This window comes from Procambarus clarkii, chromosome 34 (genome assembly GCF_040958095.1).
Source record: "Procambarus clarkii isolate CNS0578487 chromosome 34, FALCON_Pclarkii_2.0, whole genome shotgun sequence".
Lineage (NCBI taxonomy): Eukaryota > Metazoa > Arthropoda > Malacostraca > Decapoda > Cambaridae > Procambarus > Procambarus clarkii.
In genome coordinates, this window is record NC_091183.1 from 17,099,842 (window position 1) to 17,111,318 (window position 11,477).

Consider the following 11,477-nt stretch of genomic DNA (forward strand, 5'->3'; position numbering starts at 1 on the left):
CTAATATATATATATGTATATATATATATATGTATATATATATGTATATATATATGTATATATATATATATATATGTATATATATATATGTATATATATATATGTATATATATATATGTATATATATATATATATGTATATATATATATATATATATATATATATATATATATATATATATATATATATATAATATATATAATATTAATATTATATATTATATATATATACATATATATATATATGTATATATATAATATTAATATTATATATCCTGCCTGAAATGCTGCGTGTACTAGTGGCTTTACAAGATAGTTCTTATAAAGATAGCATTTTGTGGTTATTCTCTATATCTGGTTCACCTAACAGTAAATAAGTACCTGGGAGTTAGACAGCTGCTATGGGCTGCTTCCTAGGGATGTGTGTGTGTGTTTGTATTCATGTTGAATTTTACAAAGTAGGAAGAGATGTTTGTAAAAAAAAAATCAAATATTTTTGAAAGTATAAGTAGATTTGATATTTTTCTCTAATTGTTTATTTCTGCTGTCTCGCCTCCTTTATAAAATGGCATCATTCTTGCTTTTTTAAGGATATCAGGAAAAGTAAGGCACTCCAGAGATTTGTTGACTCCTTCCTAGTGTTGCCTAGCCCAGCCCAGCCTAGACAAGGCAGGCTGGGCATCCTAGCCTCATGCAGCTTAGCCCCCACCTACATGTAGCATCCCAGTCCATGCTAAGTGATCATTACCTTACTGGCTGTGTTTTCTCTTCAGCCCTGAATGTAATGTGGTGGAACATAAGCAGATACATATCAGGTCTTAGAGAATCTGTACTTCATACATTTCTTAATAATGTCTCACAAATATTTAAATAATTAAACAAAAATTGTATAATAACTTCATATTATTCTTGCAATTTAATTTTTCCATTTTTTTTTTACAAAATTTACATTTTAAAAGATTACCTCTATTTTTAGATTGATGACTTGAAGACTACAGTGCCATCCACAGCAAATCATGGTCTTAAAATATCTCCTAGCAATGACGAGACCAATTTTCACAGAGATCAAATTTTTGCTAAGCAGTAGTCACAGGTAAATATATATTATATATATAATATTATATATATAAAATTAACTACTTCATTGCTCAAAGCACCTTTAGACATTCTGAGAGTTGTGCAATTTTATTAATTAATTAATTAGGCTATATTTTAATGTTTTGTAATGTTTTCATTACTTTTTTTGTTTTGAAATATAAATTGTTGAGTTTTGAAACATTTTGACATTAACTATACCTGAATATTTATAAACAAAAAAATACCAGAACTATGTCCTTGACAATTGCACTAAGAAGTCTTTGCCAAAATCAGGTGCTCAGTGCAGTAGTTAAAAACTTAAAAGTTGTACCACCTCTGGTGCAAGATTAGGGACCCATAGCCTCAGAGAAGAAAATAGAGAGTACTCAGAGAAGGCCTTGAATAATAGGCAGGCTGTTTGTGTGTGTTTCGACGGTAAGCTTGCTGACACCAAATGTAGTTACCTAAGTGTAGTTACAGGATTAGAGCTACGCTCGTGGTGTCCCGTCTACCCGGCACTCTTTGTCACATAATGCTTTGAAACTACTGACGGTCTTGGCCGCCACCACCTTCTCACTTAACTTGTTCCAACCGTGTACCACTCTGTATGCGAAAGGAAATTTTTTTATATTTCTTTGGCATCTTTGTTTAGTTAGTTTAAATCTATGACCTTTTGTTCTTGAAGTTCCAGGTCTCGGGAAATCTTCCCTATTGATTTTATCAATTCCTGTTACTATTTTGTACATAGTGATTTTATCACCTCTTTTTGTTGTCTTCTAGTTTTGGCATATTTAATGCCTCTGACCTCTCCACATAGCTCTTGCCCTTTAGTTCTGGGAGCCACTTAGTAGCATGTTTTTGCACCTTTTCCAGTTTGTTGATGTGCTTCTTAAGATATGGGCACCAAACAACCGCTGCATATTCTAGCCTTGGCCGAACAAAACTCGTGAACAATTTCTTTAGTATTTCGCCATCCATGTATTTAAACAAAATTCTGAAGTTAGAAAGCGTGGCATAGGCTCCTCACACAACGTTCTTTATGTGGGCCTCAAGTGATAGTTTTCTATCTAGAATCAACCCTAGACCTCTTTCTTTTATCAGAATTATATAAAGATTTCTCACATAATTTGTAGGTTGTGTGGGATCTATGTTCTATTCCACATTCCATAACATGGCATTTATTCACATTAAATTTCATTTGCCAAGTGGTGCTCCATATACTTATTTTGTCCAGGTCTTCTTGAAGGGCATGACAATCATCTAAATTTCTTATCCATCCCATTATCTTAGCATCATCAGCAAACATGTTTATATAATTCTGTATTCCAACTGGTAGATCATTTATGTAGACAATGAACATTTCTGGTGCATGTACTGTGGTACTCCACTTGTGACACTTCTCCAGTCCGATTGCCTCTGATTACTGCCCTCATTTTTCTATCAGTCAGAAAATTTTTCATCCATGTTAGAAGCTTACCTGTCACCCATCCAAAATTTTCTAGTTTCCAGAACAACCTCTTATGTGGAACTCTGTCCAAAGCCTTTTTTATGTCTAGATAGATGCAGTCAACCCAACTACCTTTTTCCTTTAAAATCTCTGTGGCTCAATCATAGAAACTGAGTAAATTCGATACACAGGATCTTCCAGATCGAAAACAATACTGTCTGTGTGATATTATATAATTTCTCTCAAGGTGTTCTACCCATTTAGTTTTTATTATTTTTTTTTTTTTCAATCCTTTCACTGTTACACTTGTCAATGATTCAGGTCTATAACTGAGAGAGGTGGGGTCTTCCCTGTTGCCACTTTTGTAGATTGGAACTATGTTAGCCTTTTTCCACATGTTTGCTATGACTCCTGTACACAGGGATGCCTGAAAGATCAGGTGAAGTGGAAGGCTGAGCTCAGATGCACATTCTCTCAGAACCCATGGTGAAACTCCATCTGGACCAACTGCTTTGTTCTTACTTAGCTACTTTAGCATATTTTCCACTTCATCTCTAGACACCTCTATACGCTCTATGATGTTCTCAGAAATTCTTATAGTGTCTGGTTCTCTTAAGATTTCATTTTGTATAAACACACTTTGGAACTTTTGGTTTAATGTTTCACACATTGCATTATAATTTTCTGTGAATCTGTTTCCTATTTTCAACCTCTGGATATTATCCTTTACCTGCAATTTGTTGTTTATGAATTTGTAGAATAGACCCAGTTCTGTTTTACATTTATCCATTATCCCTTTTTAAAAATTTCTTTCTGCCTCTTCCCTTACTGCTGTATAGTTGTTTCTCGCATCTTTGTATCGCTGGTATGATTGGGGGTTTGGCTTCTTTCTATGTTGATGCCTGCTTGATGGGGTTCTGCTCTTCTACTCCCCAAGCCCGGCCCGAGGCCAGGCTCGACTTGTGAGAGTTTGGTCCACCAGGCTGTTGCTTGGAGCGGCCCGCAGGGCCACATACCCACAACATCCCGGCTGATCCGGAACTTCTCTTAGAAAACAGTCCAGTTTTCTCCTGAAGATGTCCACAGTTGTTCCGGCAGGAACAACCGTGCAACCGTGCTCTGAAGGGGAAAGTGAATACTGAGCAGTACTCGAGACGGGACAACATAAGTGACTTGAAGAGTACAACCATTGTGATGGGATCCCTGGATTTGAAAGTTCTCATAATCCATCCGATCATTTTTCTGGCCGACGCAATATTTGCTTGGTTATGCTCCCTAAACATTAGATCGTCGGACATCATTATTCCCAAATCCTTGACATGCTGTTTTTCTACTATGGGAAGATTCGATTGTGTTTTGTACCCTGTATTATGTTTCAGATCCTCATTTTTGCCATACCTGAAATTTATCACTGTTAAACATCATGTTATTTTCTGCTGCCCAATCGAAAACTTTGTTGACATCTGTTTGTAGTTTTTCAATGTCTTTCATTCCATTTTTGTGTCTTTTGGTCTGTGGCCCTCTCTCAATTTCTGTTGAACCAATCCTGTTTTCTGGCCCTGCATCTCTGTTTTGGTATGAATGTTTGTGTGCCTTCATTGTATATTTTGCAAAATTTGGCATACATTTAATTTACTTCCCTGTCTAGCAACAAGTCTGCCTAATTACTTATTAAAAAAAATTTGAAGTTCCCCATAGTGACCTCTCTCTCTTGAAATCAAGTTTATCAACTGTTTCAATGTCCCCATTTTCTGTGTGTGTGTGTTTGGAGGCTAAGCTTGCTGATACCATGTGTGTGTGTGTTTGGAGGCTAAGCTTGCTGATACCATGTGTGTGTGTGTGTGTGTTTGGAGGCTAAGCTTGCTGATACCGTGTGTGTCTGTGTTTGGAGGCTAAGCTTGCTGATACCATGTATGTGTGTGTGTTTGGAGGCTAAGCTTGCTGATACCGTTTGTGTGTGTGTGTGTGTGTTTAGAGGCTAAGCTTGCTGATACCATGTGTGTATTTGGAGGCTAAGCTTGCTGATACCATGTGTGTGTGTGTTTGGAGGCTAAGCTTGCTGATACCATGTGTGTGTGTGTGTTTGGAGGCTAAGTTTGCTGATACCATGTGTGTATTTGGAGGCTAAGCTTGCTGATACCATGTGTGTGTGTGTTTGGAGGCTAAGCTTGTTGATACCATGTGTGTGTGTGTGTGTTTGGAGGCTAAGTTTGCTGATACCATGTGTGTGTGTGTGTTTGGAGGCTAAGTTTGCTAACACCGTGTGTGTACTCACCTGTTTAAATAATAATAGGGGTGTGTACCACCTCAGGTGCAATTGTAGGGACCCACAGCCTTGAAGAAAATAGAGTATTCAGAGAAGACCTTGTGGATTCTCACTGAACACTAATCTTTTCTTCTCCTATCACCCCTCTTATTTTGTTTTATGCTGTATTCTATTATATATCATATAAATACATAGCCAAATGGCAATATTTATTATGTCTATACAAAAAGAAGACATCCACTTTATTTTTTTTCTCTCCTTTGTTTCTATGTGGATTTTGTTGTGACTAATAATTCTCCTCCTTCCCATCAACAGGTCTTCCTCACTGGGCTTGCTCGGCTTTTGTGTTACTGTGAGGGTGCCATCATCGTTTACCCTTCAAGACTGACTCATGCTGGCATTGCATTTGTGGACTTCCCTTCACAGTAAACAGTCCTTCTCCATATGGTGATTGTCCAGGACAAGCAGGGTGTGACTGCCATCTTGGAGAAGCAGGGTCTTTTAATATGAAGAATCTTCCGTCTTCTCTACTTACGCTAGCTTGTGCCGGCCTTGCATTCTTGTTACTTCATGGCCCTTGGGCCTTTTTTATTTATTTTACATAATAAATTTTGTTATTAATGCCCGTGTTTCACAAGAGATCCTTAACATTTTAAGCATCAATTGTATTGACTAATGTACGTCTTCTAACCTTTAAGACATAAATAGACAAGACATAGATAAATGAGTGAATAATACTGAGTGACTAGGTTAGGGCGAGGAACATAGTACAGTGTCTGGCTTTGGAAGAATGCCTACTGTTTTAGAAACCTTATTGCCATGATCATAATCGTATGGGTTAAAAAGCATTTGTTGTCACTCCTACACTGTGGCTTGTTGAGCTTGAAAGCTTTGCTCCTTGTTCGTGTTACATCTGACCTTTTGAAGAAATTGTATGAATCAATATCCTCCAAATTGTTCAGTATTTTAAAGGTTTCGCTCTATTACTCTCTCATTTGCATATATCTAAGCATATAGATTAGATATAGATTTAGATTAGATTTTTTAGTCAGGTAAAGGTACATACATTGCAGATGAGTTACAAAGGGAAAGATAATGACTAGAGTTCACTAGCTCTATTGGAAGAGAAACGTCTGCAAGACAAGTGTGGGCAAAAATTAAGGTAGCTAAGGGGACAGAGCGGCTCACAACGACCCCCAGGGTAAGGCTGAAGAACTAATTCACAAGTGGAGTGATGCAGCATCATCCTCCTCCCTCCCTGCAGAAGTAAGCAGGGAACAGCTCCTCCGACATAATGACAGAAGGATTAGGATAACAAGAGCACAATCTAGTGATGACGAGTATGGGGAACCAATTACAGCCAAGGAAGTAAAGGGGGCTATGAAAAGGGTAAAAGTACAGCACCTGGTGAAGATGGCGTCACCTACGACATACTCAATGCACTGTGTGAAGTGTCTGGCAATCCACTACTCCACCTGTTTAACAAGTCATTCCTATGTGGAGTGTTGCCCACACAATGGAAACATGCAATAATGGTCCCAATACCGAAACCCAATGACCCTGGCAATTATAGACCTATCAGTCTCATGTAATGCACTTGGAAGATGCTTGAAAGGATCATCCTAAACCGACTATTGCACAAAATAGGCAGGTTAGGGGAGGGGTCAATGGGTTTGTTAAAGGACGGAGGACAGCAAACTATAGTTAATTACCTTGCTAATGATACAGCTAAGTACTCCCAATAAACTCGCACCTCGGGGCAAAATTTTAAAATTTAAAATACAATACCTAAAGCCACTAATACGCATAGCGTTTCGGGCAAGTATATACGAAGTAAAACCCAAACAAAGAACTGACTCCGTAGGACCCATAAAAGATGAGACTAACAATTTTAAGTTGTATGATAAAAGGGCGGCAAACACTCTCAATGAATACCTAACATCAGTGTTCACACTAGAAAGCTTGAATGACATCCCATCACCAACACAAATGTTTGTCGGAGGTAAGGAGAATGAATTAAGAGAAATACCAATTACACGCGACACAATCAGGAAGAGCATTGACAAACTAAAAGACTCAGAAGCCCAAAGTGTAAATGGATTTAAGTCCCAAGTCGTAAAGGAACTGGCAAATGAATTGTGTGGTTGTAGGTTGGGTGGTTAATATCCCCCGGGGGGATATTAATAGGGTATTAAAAGTATCAACACAGGACAGAACACGAAACAATGGATATAAATTGGATAAGTTTAGATTTAGGAAAGACTTGGGTAAATACTGGTTCAGTAACAGGGTTGTTGATTTGTGGAACCAATTGCCGCGTAACATTGTGGAGGTGGGGTCCCTCGATTGTTTCAAGCACGGGTTGGACAAGTATATGAGTGGGATTGGGTGGTTATAGAATAGGAGCTGCCTCGTATGGGCCAATAGGCCTTCTGCAGTTACCTTTGTTCTTATGTTCTTATGTTCTAATGGACATAACCGGGGGGATATTAATAGGGTATTAAAAGTATCAACACAGGACAGAACACGAAACAATGGGTATAAATTGGATAAGTTTAGATTTAGGAAAGACTTGGGTAAATACTGGTTCAGTAACAGGGTTGTTGATTTGTGGAACCAATTGCCGCGTAACATTGTGGAGGTGGGGTCCCTCGATTGTTTCAAGCACGGGTTGGACAAGTATATGAGTGGGATTGGGTGGTTATAGAATAGGAGCTGCCTCGTATGGGCCAATAGGCCTTCTGCAGTTACCTTGGTTCTTATGTTCTTATGTAGGTAGGAGCTGCCTCGTATGGGCCGGTGGGCCTTCTGCAGTTGTCTTTGTTCTTGTGTTCTTGTGTTCTTATGTTGAGTAGCAACATTTGCAAATTTGCAGATGATACAAAAATAGGTAGGGAAATTAACACGGAAGAAGACTCACTATCACTTCAAGTTGATCTAAATAGGGTTTTGAAATGGTCAAAAGATTGACAGATGCAGTTTAATGCTGATAAATGTAAAGTTTTGAGACTAGGTAATGATGATAGTTACAAGATACGAGCTAGATGGTGTTGAGATTGCGAAGTCGGATTGTGAAAGGGATCTGGGAGTTATGATTAGTAAGAATTTAAAACAAAAGAATCAATGCATGAATGCTCGTAATAAGGCAAATAGGACACTGGGATTTATTAATCGAAGTGTTAGTAACAAGACACCTGGTGTGGTTCTTCAGCTATATCTTGCTCTGGTTAGGCCCCATTTACATTATGCAGTTCAGTTTTGGTCGCCATATTATAGAATGAATATAAATTCACTTGAACGTGTCTAGAGTAGGGTGACTAAGTTAATTCCCCAAAATAGAAATCTTTTATATGAAGAAAGATTAACAAAGCTTAAATTGCATTCACTGGAAAAGCGAAGAGTTAGGGGTGATATGATAGAGGTTTACAAGTGGATGAATGGACATAACAAAGGGGATATTAGTAGGGTATTAAAAGTATCAACACATGACAGAACACAAAACAATGGGTATAAATTGGATAAGTTTAGATTTAGGAAAGACTTGGGTAAATACTGGTTTGGCAACAGGGTTGTTGATTTGTGGAACCAATTACCGCGTAACGTGGTGGAGGTGGGGTCCCTCCATTGTTTCAAGCGTGGGTTGGACATGTATATGAGTGGGTTTGGGTGGTTATAGATAGGAGCTGCCTCGTATGGGCCAATAGGCCTTCTGCAGTTACCTTTATTCTTATGCTCTTAATTCACTATGCTTGCCAGTGAAACTCCTTTTCAGAAAATCGCTGGACCATGGAATAGTTCCCCTAGTAATAATTGAAGGTGATGTAGTGATCGAGTAATCCTTATACTCCATTATCTCATCATCTTAATGGCATAACTAATTACACAAGCATTAATCCTATCCCTATTTACAGGTAACGGTTTTCCACCCTTCTATATCTTACTGTGAGGTGTCGTCACCGTACATAAGCAAGCGACTTGAGAATAGCACATTACGGGCTATTCATGCCCGTGCCACCTCTTGGGTGGCTTAATCTTTATAAATAAATCAGAATAGCACACACCACACGGGAGACATCTCCCGTCACGCAGGGTGCAGTCGCACCTCCACAGATCTCCAGTATCAGCTCTTGATATTGGTAATGGCTCAAAAGGGCCACCACTTACGGGGTATTCATGCCCGTGTCACCTCTTGGGTGGCTTAATCTTCATCAATCAATCGAATAGCACACAGTACAATCTCCAGTCAAGAATGTAGCACTCGGCGTGTACAGTTCTAATCGACCCAAGACGCTACAGCCTCGACACAGAGCAGACAGCAGACTACGACCGTTGTTCAGGTCCATGTAAACTACATCTACCCGAAGTCCTTCGTCTGAATAGCCAGTTACCAGTTACAGGAGATACTTTTTCACCCACAGAGTTATTAACTCATGGAACCGCCTACCCACCGAAGCGGTACGTGGCAAAACGATGCTGATTTTCAAAATATACCTGGAAAAGATCATTCCTCCCTACACCTGGGGGGTACCTTCGTTAAAGTAAAAAGGTATACAGAAATAACAAAGAAAATAGATATGAATACTATTACCTTCGATGTTAGTAGTAGTTGTGCAAGTGAGGAGAAAGAAAAAATATTACGGAGTTCATGGATGAAAGTAGATTGATAATATTATCTTGGAACGTTAATGGATTAAAAACTAGAGCGGTGGATATACACTATTATACTCTTAGAGAGAATATTAACATAGCAGCACTCCAGGAAACTGGGGATAGGGATGGTAACAATCTGAACATGAAGATGAACATGTTGAACATGAAGATGTTCAACTGCTGGGCGAGCCCTCTCCTACTCATCTGAGGGGAGGGAGATTAGATTATGCTTGTTTGATAAATGCTGAGGGCATAGAGGAGAATTGTCTTACTGTGGATGAAATGCTAAGAGATTTTGCATTACAAATACAGCTTAAACTAGATAAAAAGCATGCCTGCCTTCAGAGGAAAAGCTTAAAGTTTAATAAGGGAGAATTAAGGGGTCTTGTTGGTCATATTAAGTCTTGGTATGATACTTATAAGCCAGTTTCGGCAGAAGCATTTTATTAAGATTTAATTAAGGAGGTAGATGTATTTAATGCAACATTGAACCGGAAAACATCTGGTATAGAATAGCCCGGACAAGTATATTAGCGGGTTGGACAAGTATATGAGTGGGATTGGGTGGTTATAGAATAGGAGCTGCCTCGTATGGGCCAATAGGCCTTCTGCAGTTACCTTTGTTCTTATGTTCTTATGTTCTTAAAAGCATCCCCCCATAAAAGTGTGCGGAGAAGAGAAAGGAAATTTGGAGCAAGTATTGGCAGGAGTTTGCAGAGAAAGTTAGGAGTAACAAGCTTGAAGGAAATCTGGCAAGACATAAATGAAATAAGGGGTAAAAAGCAGAATTTTGTTGCACATCCTGACCCGTAAGGAATTGCAAAAGGTCTCGTAAATAAATGGGCGGAAGCTGCCAAACTTAGTTCATTTAATTACCCGCTGTAACGAGAGAGTCGTTTGATTCTTGGAAAGATCTAAGAAAGGATTTTATACTTACAGCAGGTAACAGTGGTGATGTCACTTGCACAGGTATTACCAGAGAAGAACTAATAACGGCGATTAAAGTTGGGAAATCTACCGCCCCTGGGGAGGATGGAGTAACTTATGAAATACTTAATGAACCTGCTATTATGACGAAAAGCCCGCTGTTAGACCTCTTTAATATTAGTTATAAAGAGGGCAGAATTCCCAGTAAATGAAAAAGAACTATGATCATCCTTATCCCTAAAGCCAATGGAGAGTACAGACCTGTGTCTTTAACCTCGTGTTTTTGTAAATTGATGGAGAGGATCATTTTAAATAAACTTTTGTATATAATAGGTGATCAGCTGTCTAATAATTTTTCGGGTTCCTCAGAGGAAAAAGTACCTCTGACTGTATTATTAAATGTCTAGCTAATGGTAATGATTATTATAGAATTTTTATTGATTTATAAGGAGCTTTTGATAAAGCCAACAAAGAGGTTATTTTATATGAATTAGCTGGTCTTGGTGTTGAAGGGAGATTATTGCGCTGGATAGGGGATTATCTTCAGGAAAGGAAGGCTCAGGTGTGGTATCAAGGTTGTATGGTTCAAGGTATCAAGGTCAAGAACTCTGCACACCTCAGGGAGGAGTGTTGAGTCTCACCCTGTTTAATGTACTAATGAATAAGATAGCATCTGAGAAATACTCAAATTGGGTAACTCCAATCATATATGCTGATGATATTTTGTTTCAGGGCAAAGATATTTCAAAGATTCAAACAGTGTTGGACAATTTCGGAAACCAGTGTCACCACATGGGACTAGTGGTTAATGAAGACAAAACTAAAGTTTGAATGTAGAAGTCGGAGGCCCATTATATTGGAAATAAACGGTAAAAATATAGTTAATATATATAAATATTTAGGCATATATGTTGGATATACCTATGAGAGTTTGGAAACTGAGATGAACAGACTGTTGAGTCAATGTCGGAAGAGATTACAACCTCTGAAGGCCTTGGCATGCTGTGGAAAGGAGTGGGAGTCCAAGTGCTACGAATGATGTACTTGAGTACTGTAAGATTTCTTATTGATTATGCTGCACCTGTCATTTCTTGTTTTGGTAAAGGTAGGA

General features: G+C 38.4%; 1 long non-coding RNA gene across 1 annotated transcript in view; it reads left to right on the forward strand.

Moving 5' to 3' along the window:
* Positions 1-5,411, forward strand: part of LOC138370959 (uncharacterized) — an 8,857-nt gene extending 3,446 nt beyond the window's left edge. The window contains exons 2-3 of the long non-coding RNA XR_011230273.1: positions 976-1,092; positions 5,105-5,411. This is a non-coding gene — a long non-coding RNA (uncharacterized lncRNA). The remainder of the gene's footprint in view (positions 1-975; positions 1,093-5,104) is intronic.
* The last annotated feature ends 6,066 nt before the right edge of the window (positions 5,412-11,477 follow it).